Here is a 12,500-nt window from a genome sequence, read left to right on the forward strand (position 1 = left end):
AGTGCGTAACTGGTACTTATTTAATCGAACATGAAAGGATGAAAGGTAAAGTCAACCTTGCCGGAGTTTGAACTCAGAACATAGCGGCAGAAGAAATACTTCTAAGCGTTTCGGCCGGCGTGCTAACGTTTCTGCCAGCTCGCCGCCTTTCCAGAATCGTTACTGCGTAGGGAAAAATGCTTAGCGGCATTTCTTCTGACTTTGCACTCTGAGTTCAAATGGCACATGGGTCGACTTTACCTTTCATCCGTTCAGGGTCGATAATACAAAATACTAATGAATACTGGAGTCGATTACATCGACTTAACCACTTCGGGGAAAATGTGCCACATTTTGAAACCATTGTAATACATTTGCTTTGTTACTCTCCCATTCGTGGATCCTCCTTTCAGAGACAACCGATGAGGGTTCAGCAAGCTCTTGATGAACGATCTGCTCATTTGTTTACAGAATCCAAATGTTTGTGTTGTACATTGGCCCACGTCCTCCATCAAATGGACGTTGTCTGTACAGATACACGACGTGCCACACGTCTGATGTCGATGTGTTCGAAGACCAACGCTAGATGAAGTATTTTGTTCCAGAACACAACGCACCGCCCGATCCGAGAATCGAAAACACGATCTGGTAGCCATGAGTGTAAGACCCAAACCATTAGGCTACGCGCTCTCTCATTACCATTCCATTATCACAACGACAAACGTCATGAAATCTATGCTTAGCTGATGAGGTCGTAGTAATGTCAAAACATGGTCGCAGTTGTATCCCGTATATACCGAAGAAATTAAAATGATATAAGTTATTAAGTGAAATTGTTTTATCTCAACTCACTTCTTCCATGGCGGTGAGCTGGCAGAGTGGAAGTGCTGAACGGCCAGGGGAAGTGCTGAACGGCATTTCATCTGTCTTTACGTTCTGAATTCAAATTCCGCCAAGGTAGACTTTGCCTTTCATCCTTTCGGGGTCGATTAAATAAGTACCAGTTGCGTACTGGGGTCGATCTAATCGACTAGCCCTCTCCCCTAAAAGTTCGGGCCTTGTGTCTAGATTAGAAAAGAATAAGACATCCTACATGAATTAACTTATCACAGATTCAAGAATGAACAGTTATGTTATGAACAAGATAATACGATAGTTAATATTAAATTTAATATCTTAGGGTTATACTTAGTATTAGGATTAAGTAAGCAAATACTTTTCTTAATTAGTTTTAGGAATAGGATTTAGCGTTAGTTCCAGATTCACTCTAAGATAAAACATTCTTATTAAGCATACCATTCATATTTATTTTAATATTCAGTTTCGTTTTACAATTAGAGACTAGAGCTATGATTAATAAGAAGCTTACTGCAAGCATTAAGATTAACGTTATGATTTTAATATTTAGTATGGCTTTAGCTGTCTATATAAGTTTAATATAGCAGTGGCGTACAGGAGTTGTATGTCATCAGATGCTTTGTAGTACTCACAATAATTACTTTGTTCTAAGTATTGTTCAAAAGAGAAACATATTAACTTTAGGTTGTTTCCTTGTAAATAATATGACTTGGACGCAGGCAACCACAAATGGTTAAGGAATCCGCATCGCAATCACTAGGTCTCAAGATTGATCTTTATATGGGCCCTCTTCGTTATGCGTCTTTTACCATAACCATGAGTCGATTGAAAGCTTTAGAAGTATAATTTGGATGATGAATGTATGCTACACGGAAGACATGTTTGATGGGATCTCCAAATTATTCAAAGGTCCAACCCTGTCATATATCGCGTCACACTGTTTCGCCCAGACATTAGAGGAAACACACGTTTATGGCTGGCATATTCAGACATTTACACATTCACACACGTCCATACGCACACATACACATACACACACACGCTCACCTCCATTCACAAATACATACTTACACACATTCTCACATACGCAAACACATTTGCACACCTTAGATCGTTGGGGGGGTCACCATTACCGTTATTATTATTATTGTTATTATCTCCCTTTCATTCAGCCTCTTTTTTCAGTCATCTCACTTTGTTGGACCGTTGAACTCTGCAGATTTTTTCTCTCTCCATTTGTTTTCATTCTCTCTCTGTTTTCCCCTCTTAATCCTTTCTGTTAAAGAGCATTTGCTCGAAACGTAAAAGACTTTTCCAGTTTTGCCGAGCATTAAACTAATACACCTGCCTTGATTTTCTGGAAATTTGCTTAGTCATTACGAAGATTAACATTTTTTACACTTACTGACACCTACATCTATGCATATATATATATATATATATATATATATATATATATATATAGATAGATAGATAGATAGATAGAATGATTCTAGCTAGATATAGATGTATATATATATATAGATAGATATATGGGTATGCATATATATATGTACATACATACATAAATACATACAGCTATATACAGTTACACATGCACTAACACACAAGCAACAAACACTACTAATAACAAAATATGTTCTAGCGAGGTGAATGCGTGGGAGTTAATACTTAGAAGCTAAAACTGTTATCACCTAAATTGCAGAAACGCTTCTTGTGTGGGTGGGAAGATGACGTTGTATCGATAACTTTACTACGAATGGAGTAAAAAATAAATAAATAAATGTGATAAGCCAACATTGAACGCTTTACATTAGGTGTATTGATTATTGTGCGTCTGCTTTGATCTAGATAATATAAGACTTTGGAAACAGTAAAGCAATCATTTGGGAAATATCAGAGACGAAATATTAAAGAATGACCTAAGAAGGGGTAAGAAATGACTACGAACGCAATGGCACGTGAATATATATACATTCAACATACATACATACAGACATTCAGATAAAAATACATACGTATATACATGCGTATCTGCTAACATAGGTACATAGACATAGATTTACACACGTTACAACCACAAACAAGTACAATACATTACATATTTGTGCATGCACACACAAGCACGCATATAAATCTATCTGCATATATAATATATATATATATATAATATATATATATATATATATATATATATATTATATATATATATAAATGTATGTATATATATATATGTATATATATATATATAATGTATGTATATATATATAATATATATATGTATATATATGTATAATATATAATATACATGTATATATATATGTGTGTATATGTATATATATATATATATATATATATATAATATATATATACTATATATATATATATATATATATATATATATACTATATATATATATAATATATATATATATATATAATATATATATACTATATTAAAAATAAGGAATACTCCGAAGTATTAACAGCATTCCATTTAATTCTATAATCATTTACTGCCTTTTAAGATCAACTTATGAAAACTTGAGAGCAAACTGCTAATCGTTCTGGAGTATTCCCTGAATTTTACTAATATATATATATATATATATATATATAATACACACACACACACACATATATATGTATGCAGATAGATGTGTATGTCTGTATATAAAACATAAATATGTAATAAAAATGTAAGCGAATTTTTTACACACACACACAGACGCACGCACATATTTATACATCCGCATATGTGTGCAGATGAATACGTGCGTGTTTATGTCTGTGTGTATCAAGTTGATGTTGTTTATCTGTGTGGGTGTTGACAAAAGAAATATTGCTACCGGCAACATGAAACACTTCAAAAAACACTCGAAATTTGTAAATTGAACAGCAAAATAAATTTGAATCAGTATGAAAATATTTGTGAGGGCGTGCGTGGTCACGAGTTCAAATCCCACTCCCACCTAAACAGCATTTTCATTATAATTATATATATATTGTTGTTTTTATTCTATATTTTTTCATGGTAATTTGTTTATGCTTTAAGCTTCATTAGGACGTCGGAAAAAAAAAAGAAAAACAGAATCTGCGTCATGTATTTCGACTATTTGAGTTCAAATCTCGGCAAAGTGAATATAAATTACCATTTTTTTGGAATCAGTAAAATAAAATCGCAGTGGAGAATTGGGATTGACAGTAACAATTTACCCCCACCTGAAACTAGGAATTCTTGAAAATTAGAAATAGTATATATCTTTTAAATACATATTTCCATAACTTCTAAATTTCCAATGCAGGATTACAACGATGGTTGATAATTCGATTGGTCATAGGTATACTGCATTTGAGCTGGCCTAGCATTTAACAACAAACAAAAAGGTAACGTAGCCAACTAAAATATATACCATGCAATTAAAATATATATTACCAGTATTATAATCGTCTCAGTTTAGTGTACCTCAAATTTGGGATCAACAAAGCTTTGCACACGTCAGCTTATCTATTATTTGTTGTTTAAATATTAGGAATGGTAGTTCTTAGGGGGCTACGAACGATGGATTCAGTGTCCGTAACTGATGAAGCGTAACAATGCAGAAACATGTGTCCTATTGTCCAATGATATCATTCATAACCCATATTGTGAATAAGGAAGGTTTCTACTCTCAAGAAAATTTCTGCAAGGAAATTCTTTCCTCGTTTCTGTATACATGAATATGTTAAATATAAATCTACACATATTTCCAATCAACGCTTCTTGGTTTACCTTTAATTAATTAATTCCAGCTTGACAAAGCTTTTCACCTGTCTGAAAATTATGATTTGCTTTTTAATTATAGGAATGGTAGTTCTTAGAGGGCTACGAATGCATGATTCCGATAACGGCACGCGACGACGCAGAAACGCATGTCCTTACGGGCTGATGACGTCATTCATAATACAGTGATGTGTTTCCCATACTTATTGCCTGTGTAAAAACTCTCTCTCTCTCTCTCTCTCTCTCTCTCTCTCTCTGGAAACAATTTCCTCAGCGAAGGTCTTTCCACGTTCGAGTATACACGATTGTGGTAGATATAATTGTTCACAGCTATATTTGAACCAACGCTGCTTAGTGTTCCTCTAGTTAATACATAATACCCTTCCATCGCACTCAACCGATTCTATAGAGCATGCACAAACGGAGACACGGTTAACAGATTAATTATTGTCTATGAGAATCACCCGCATGACTCTCCCCTCTCTCTTACTCGTTCTACAATATTGATCTTCGGATTAACACGTTTTCTTCTTCTCGGTTTATCTTTCATTGCTTTTCATTCCCCCTTCTCTTTCTCCCTATATTACGCCATCTATCAAATCATGCGAGAGATACATGCTACATCCAACTAGCAACCCAAGCTGTAGGACCTGTATTTCATTTGAACAAAGTAGAGCATAGACAAGTAATTGAAATAAATTTACACCAGAGTCTAATAAACAGCGCAGAGTAGTTTATTTTAATGTACTTTGACTGGAGTTAATGAATTAAGATGATTCACTCATTCACTTTCTTTATACATTTGTCACCTTGTTCCTCGCTTTGAAATCAAATTAACGTTACAGTCAAAATGGCGATTCGACATTTTACGAATATTACGGTATTCGTCTTGATCACCTCATGGTTTGGCGATGCATTCGAGGAGGCAATTTATATCGATAAAAATCATCCAGAATTATTTCCTCCATGTTTGCAATATCATTGCAAATCTTATAGAAATAGTTGGACGTTACCAACTGACAGAATAAGCAATAATGGTTCAATTCGTGGCATAGGCGTTTGACATTACTTACTTCACGTATAGGAGAGTTTCACACCATGTGATCTTGTGTGTTAAATAAAGATAAAGAGTCTTTAGTAGAAAGTCGATTTCTCATGAACAAAACATTTCTGATTTCTCACTGCTACAAAATAATCGTCTTTTAAGGATTGTAAAAAAAAAAAAAAGAAAGAAAAGGAAGCTTGTTGCCCAATCAGGTATTTCCGGGTTCAATCCACCAACGTGATACCTTCAGGAAGTGTCTCTACGAGTCGAACGTGACCGTCTGAATAGACACAGAGACAGAAAACTGCGCAGATAGCTATACACACGGCATCAATTCTTATATGGCAGATTTAATCTTTCTCTACGCTTACCCATAATCGCTTTTACCCCTGTATGAACCTCAACTGCTTTTTGCAGAATCCACCCTCTTACATACACTTGGGCATGGCTCAACTCCATATTTTCATGTTCTGTTTCCTATGTCAGAAACCTTTGAGTCGTGTTTTTTTCTCTTCCTTTCCTCTACATCCACCACCCTCTTTTACGTTACATCTTACTGGCTTAAGAAAAAAGAAGATATATTTGTTACATTATGTCTGAGAGAAAAATATGCAATAGTTATGAGAAGAATGGCTTTCATCATATTTCTACAGGATTGAAGCCAGCCAAGTTCTAAACAGCAACATGTTCGCCATATGCCGTCTTTGGTATTACGTAACAGCCATGTGGAAATGTCGATATCACCAACAGGTCCCATATAAGGTTGATATCATACGCAGGTTTATCTTAAAGTCGATATCGAATACAGCGTCATGATAAAGCCGATGTCACCGTGCCATTATAAACTCGATATCACATACAACGTTATGACAAAGTCGATATCACGTATAAAAGGGCGGCGAGCTGGCAGAATCTTTAGCATGCTGGGCGAAATGCTTAGCGCTATTTCGTCTGCCGTTACATTCTGAGTTCAAATTCTGCCGAGGTCGACTTTGCCTTTTATCCTTTCTGGGTCGATAAATTAAGTAGCAGTTGCGTACTAGGGTTGAAACTAATGTAAAGCGGGTACCAGAGACCGCGTCACTATAAAACCGATATCACATCGCCATTACGACGTTCCTATTACATCTAAGATCATTATGAATTCGATATCACATACAGGACCATATCAAAGTTTATATCACATACAGGATTATTATGAAGTCATTCTGCAGATTTTAGATGTCTATAACTTCAGTCCCCTCGATGTTAGAATTAACTAACAAAACGAAAAGCAACAGAAATTTATTATATTTTAAAATAAGATTATTTTTGAGATTAGTTTTCCTCATCAGGTCTCCCGCCATTGTTATGCAAATCTTGATGTAGTTTGGAAGTCTAAGAAATACAATTATTTAAAAGGAAAAAAAGATTTCACCGTTAAGTTTTTAATTGTGCGTCGAATCACATAATTTCTTTTATCTTCCTGCCCGCAAGTCATGTCCTATATAACGAGGTTTTGTTCAGTAGGGAGTAGCCTTAAGATCTTCCAGAAAAAAAATAGTTCAAATAATATTTTCTATTCTTTTTTGAGAAAATAAAGAATAAATTAATGTGACTGCGTGGTAAGAAGTTTGCTTCCCAACCAAATGGTTCTGGGTTCATTCCTACTGCGTGTCTTCTACCATGGCTCTGGGCCGACCAAATCCTTGTGAGTGGATTTCATAGACGGAAACCGAAAAACTTCCTCGTGTGCTTACACTCACACGCGCACACACACACATGTATGCATGTATATGCGTGCGTGTGTGTGTGAGTGTGTGTGTGTCTGTGAATGTGTGCGTATATCAATGTATGAATGTTTTGTGTTTGTCCATCACAACCGCTTAACAACCGGTGTTGGTTTGATTAGGTCCTAATTACTAAACAATCGTAGGCTTTAAGAAAAAAGAAGTACTAGAGGCGATTCGTTCGACTAAAAGTCTTTGAAGGCGATGCTCCAACATGGCCACAGTCCAGTAATTGAAACAAGTAAAAGAGAGGAATAATTATAAAATTTAGTCTCACAAACGACGATGAAAGACGACTGATTATAGTTGGCGGCTTCTGAAAGCTCTCTATGCAACAATTCAATTACATTGTGAATTAAGGTTATAAAAAAATTATAATTTATAATTGCAGAAGGATTTTTATAAATGGTTCAGTATTTATTAAGAGAACCGTTGATAATGAAAGAAATTCAGCCTTGACATCCTATATCATCCATAATTGCAACTTTGATTCCGTTATTGATCCATTTGTGTTAAGAGAGTTCGTTGAAGCGTTTGCAACTAGTTTGCTAAGTGCTTGCTTCATACCTCCTATACAATGGAAATACTAGAAGAGCAAGCAAGCGAGTGAGAGAGAAAGATAGATGGATAGAAAGATAGATAGAGTGACTGAGAAAGAGATAGATAGATAATCAGAGAAAGGTTAAGGGAAAAAGAGACTCTTTCTCTTGGAAGTGAAGTAGATTTCCGTTGTGACATTCTACGCACGCTATAAATATTCCTGGTCCATCTGGTTTATAATTTGTTTTTCACGTGTGAGAACAGAAAATAATACAAAACTGTAATGAAGTGGAAGCACATTATTTGGTCTCTCAGTTTACAATGAGTGCCGTGGATGAGATGGTTGCTTCCGCCAAACTGAATTAGCGATCCGGTTTCGATTTCCGTTTGTACATATTTCACTCTATTTACGTCAATAAATCGGTTTGGAATAAAAATGGATGAACGTTACAAATCACCATTACCTCTCCTTCTTCGAACCAAAGTTGTAATGTCAACATGATCACTTTGCTAAAAATAGCAGCTAAATAACCCCTAATTGAAAAAAATATTCTTTCTACTATAGGCACATGAGTTGAAATTTTTGAGAGGATTGTGTAGTTGGTTACATTGACCTCAGTGTTCAACTGGTAATTCTGTTACCGACCCAAAGGGATGAAAAGACGTCCTCGATGAAAACTGAATTCAGAATGTAAAGCCGGACGAAACCTGCTAAGCATTTTGTCCGGCATGATAACAATCCTGCCAGCTTGCCTCCACCTTGAAAAATAATATATTGTCCAATATTATAAAATGAACAGCTTAGATTGAGTGGGCTACAATGATTGCTACATCATTACTTAGGCACGTACAGTGAAGTATATGCTTCGCTGAGGAGGCCTAATAACACTGAAATATGTCTGGAGTTCTCTTGCGTGCCGATAAAAGAAATCCTCAAAGCAATATTTCTCCTCGCGCTAACATCGTCCATTCCTTAACACATATATTTCTCATGTTGATGTTTTACTTCCCTTTTTAATAACACTAACTAAAATATAGATTGTTTTTTTTATGTGATTGTAGTAAATTAATTTATTTTTGAAAGTATACGAACAAAAGTGTTCATCATAGTGTTTAGTCATAACATTAACAAGATTAAATAAATAAAAATATAAATAAAATAATTGTTTCCAAATTAGTCAAAAGGAGCAGAACTTTCGTGGGGATGGAATTAATCGATATTATCGATCCAAGCACGAGATTGTTATTTTAATTTATCGTTGCAAAAAGAACGAAAGGAAAATTTGGCCTTGGCGAGACATGGAAGAAATACTCGTTTCTTTACTACCCACAAGGGGCTAAACACAGAGGGGACAAACAAGGACAGACACACGGATTAGGTTGATTATATTGACCCAAGTGCATAACTGGTACTTAATTTATCGACCATGAAAGGATGAAAGGCAAAGTCGACCTCGGCGGAATTTGAACTCAGAACGTAGCGGCAGACGAAATACCGCGAATCATTTTGTCCGTCGCGCTAATGATTCTATGAATCTGTTGCCCTTAACAAGAATAATGCTTTCTTTCTTTATTTTTCTTTCTTTCTTTCATTTTCTTTCTTCTTTCTTCTTTCTTTCTTTCTTTCTTTCTTTCTTTCTTTCTTTGTTTCTTTCCTTTTTTCTTCTTTCTTTCTTTCTTTTTTCTTTCTTTCATTTTCTTTCTTTCTTTCTTTCTTTTTCTTTCGTTCTTTCTTTCTTTCTTCTTTCTTTTCTTCATTTTCTTCTCTGTCTTTCTATTTCTTCTCGATTTCTTTCTTTCTTATGAATGCTTGCTGTCAGGTAAAATGCTTAGCGGCATTTCGTCTGCCGTTACGTTCTGAGTTCTAATTCCACCGAGGTCGACTTTGCCTTTCGTCCTTTCGGGGTGTCGGTAAAATAGGTACCAGTCGAATACTGGGGTTGTTCTAATCGACTTACCCTCTCCACCGAAATTGCTAGATTCACTTCAACATTTAAATTTAATTTGTCAAAATATTTTCGTCACTTTGAGACCGCGACCTCTTCACTGACAAAATTCCGATGCAGCACGGAACAGGTCGCGGTCTGAAAGCCACGAAATTATTTTAACAAATTAAATTTAAATGTTAAAGTGAATCTAATGGTGTTTGTGTGTTTTAAATGGCTTATAAACACCTTCCACGCTGCAACTGATTTCGTTCCAGCACACGATCTCAGATCAGGTCACTTGCTATGCAAGTACATCTCCGTAATTATATTATTATTATTATTATTATTATTATTATTATTATTATTATTATTATTATTATTATTATTTTAAATGAAGCGCAATATAATATGAAAAATATTAAAAAACCTGTCCTGGGGTCTGTAGTCTGCTGTTGTCTGGAAATAATATGAAATAGAATTCGTCTTGCCATCTTCGAAATTGCAATTTTGAAATTCAAAATAAAAAATCTTTTGTAATTTATAACTTATTTGCTGGGCAGGTGGACAGTTAGATTTTGACTTGTTGGATTATGTCCGTCCCTCTTTGTTTAAATAAAGAGAACCAAAAGCGAATAAAAATATTGTCGCCTGAAAAATAGAAACGAAAAATATTAAAGCAAACGAAACAAGAGCAAATAATGTGTGTGTGCATGCATTGTGCATCGTGTGGAAAATAATGAGTTTGCGTACTGTGTGCGCATCGTACAAAGAGTGAAAGCATTATTGCCATCTGATTTATATTTCCGAGTTCTGACGGGAGGAAAAATGTAAATAGGGATAATGATAAATAATAATAAAAAGAATATTAATTATAATATTCCCGTCAGAGATGCGATAAACATCGCAGAATAGTTTGGAGGACATCGCAAATAAATATATATTCCAAACACAGGAATCAAGAGTGTCATCTTGCGCAGATAAATTGAAATATTGGTTTATTGCGCGAGAGAGAAATCGGGAGAGAGAGAGAGAGAGAGAGAGAGAGAGAGAGAGAGAGAGAGAGAGAGAGAGAGAGAGAGAGAGAGAGAGAGAGAGAGAGAGAGAGAGAGAGAGAGAGAGAGAGAGAGCAGGAAAGTGAGGGCGTTGGAATGGCGAGAAAACAAGATGGCGGTAGTCTGATAATAGGCAACTGGACTGAGGATGTAAAATAATTGCGGATCAATAACGGAAGGCTTCCCGAGTATTCTCCCTGGTGAAATAAACTCTCTCTCCATTGATACTTTCCGAAATATCCAAATGGGATTAGAAAGACGGGCTTATTATGTAGTTTGTTTTAGAAGCTGTATCGACCAAAGGCCTTTGCTGCTGCTGCTGCTGCTGCTGCTGCCACTGCTACTACTGCTACTGCAACAATAGCAGCTGTGACTCTTGTGTTTTTGTTAGTGTTTTACGAACAGGCAATTTAAAGACGTTCGAACAACGAACGATCAGTGACACACACACACACACACACACACACGTACACACACACATACATACACACACACACATGCACGTATACATACATCCTTTTTCTTTTATCTTTTACTTGTTTCAGTCATTTGACTGCAGCCATGCTGGAGCAACGCCTTGAAGGGTTTTAATCGAAAAAAATCGAACCCAGGACTTATTTTGTACTTATTCTATCGGGGTCTTTTTTGTTTTGTCGAACCGTTAAGTTACAGGGACGTAAACACGCCAACACTGGTTGTCTAGTGGTGATGGGGGGACAGACACAATGATACAAACGCTGACACAAACACATATTCATATATATATATACGAGGGGCTTCTTTTTAATTTCCATCTACCAAATCCACTCACAAGACTTTGGTCGGCCTGAGGCCATAACAGAAGACAGTTGCCCAAGGTGCCAAGCAGTAGGACTGAACACGGAACCATGTGGTTGTGAAGTCACCTTCCTACCACACAGCCACATCTTCACTTATATATATATATATATATATATATATATATATATATATATATAAATCTATGCATGTATGCATGTAAATATACATCGCTACATATGTACACATCCACCCATACACTTATATGTTTGTATGTATTTATGGATATGTGAAGATGTAAAATGTCAATGGCCGGACGACAAAGTGGTCACTTTCGATTTCTGAATCATTCATTGAATTTCTTGAAAAGAAAAGAGAGCCAGCAGTGGACTTAACCTTTACAATTCCTCTGAGATTGGTTAGATCTATGTTTAATTTCTGCATTCGTAAGTCAACGAGTGGACTGGATAATATAGACGAGGTGAGAATACCAGGGGAATTTATTTTTTGCGTAGAAAGGACTCCCACGAGACACTATGTGTCGGATTGACCTGGGTCGAGGTGTTACGCAACTAATTAGTTCAGATCTGTAATGATGCTTTTGTCCATGACTTCCTTGAGGATGCGTTCAGCCATAATTCTTTAGCTGTTAAATTAGTTTACCTCATTGTTTTTATTTGCCCTGGGCCTCAATATTTTAATATCGTCCAGTGAACTGTTCCAAAAATTAAATTACATACACAAATGTAATTAGAATATAAAAATAAAACTGATGGTAGTCTCCCGTCGT

The 12,500-nt window shown here is 35.7% G+C and overlaps 1 protein-coding gene across 4 annotated transcripts in view; it reads left to right on the forward strand.

Annotated features, from left to right (window-relative positions):
- LOC115219702 (glutamic acid-rich protein-like) overlaps nucleotides 1-12,500 on the forward strand; it is a 140,479-nt gene that overhangs the window by 30,599 nt on the left and 97,380 nt on the right. The window lies entirely within an intron of this gene.

This window comes from Octopus sinensis, linkage group LG15, assembly GCF_006345805.1.
Source record: "Octopus sinensis linkage group LG15, ASM634580v1, whole genome shotgun sequence".
Taxonomy (NCBI): Eukaryota; Metazoa; Mollusca; class Cephalopoda; order Octopoda; family Octopodidae; genus Octopus; species Octopus sinensis.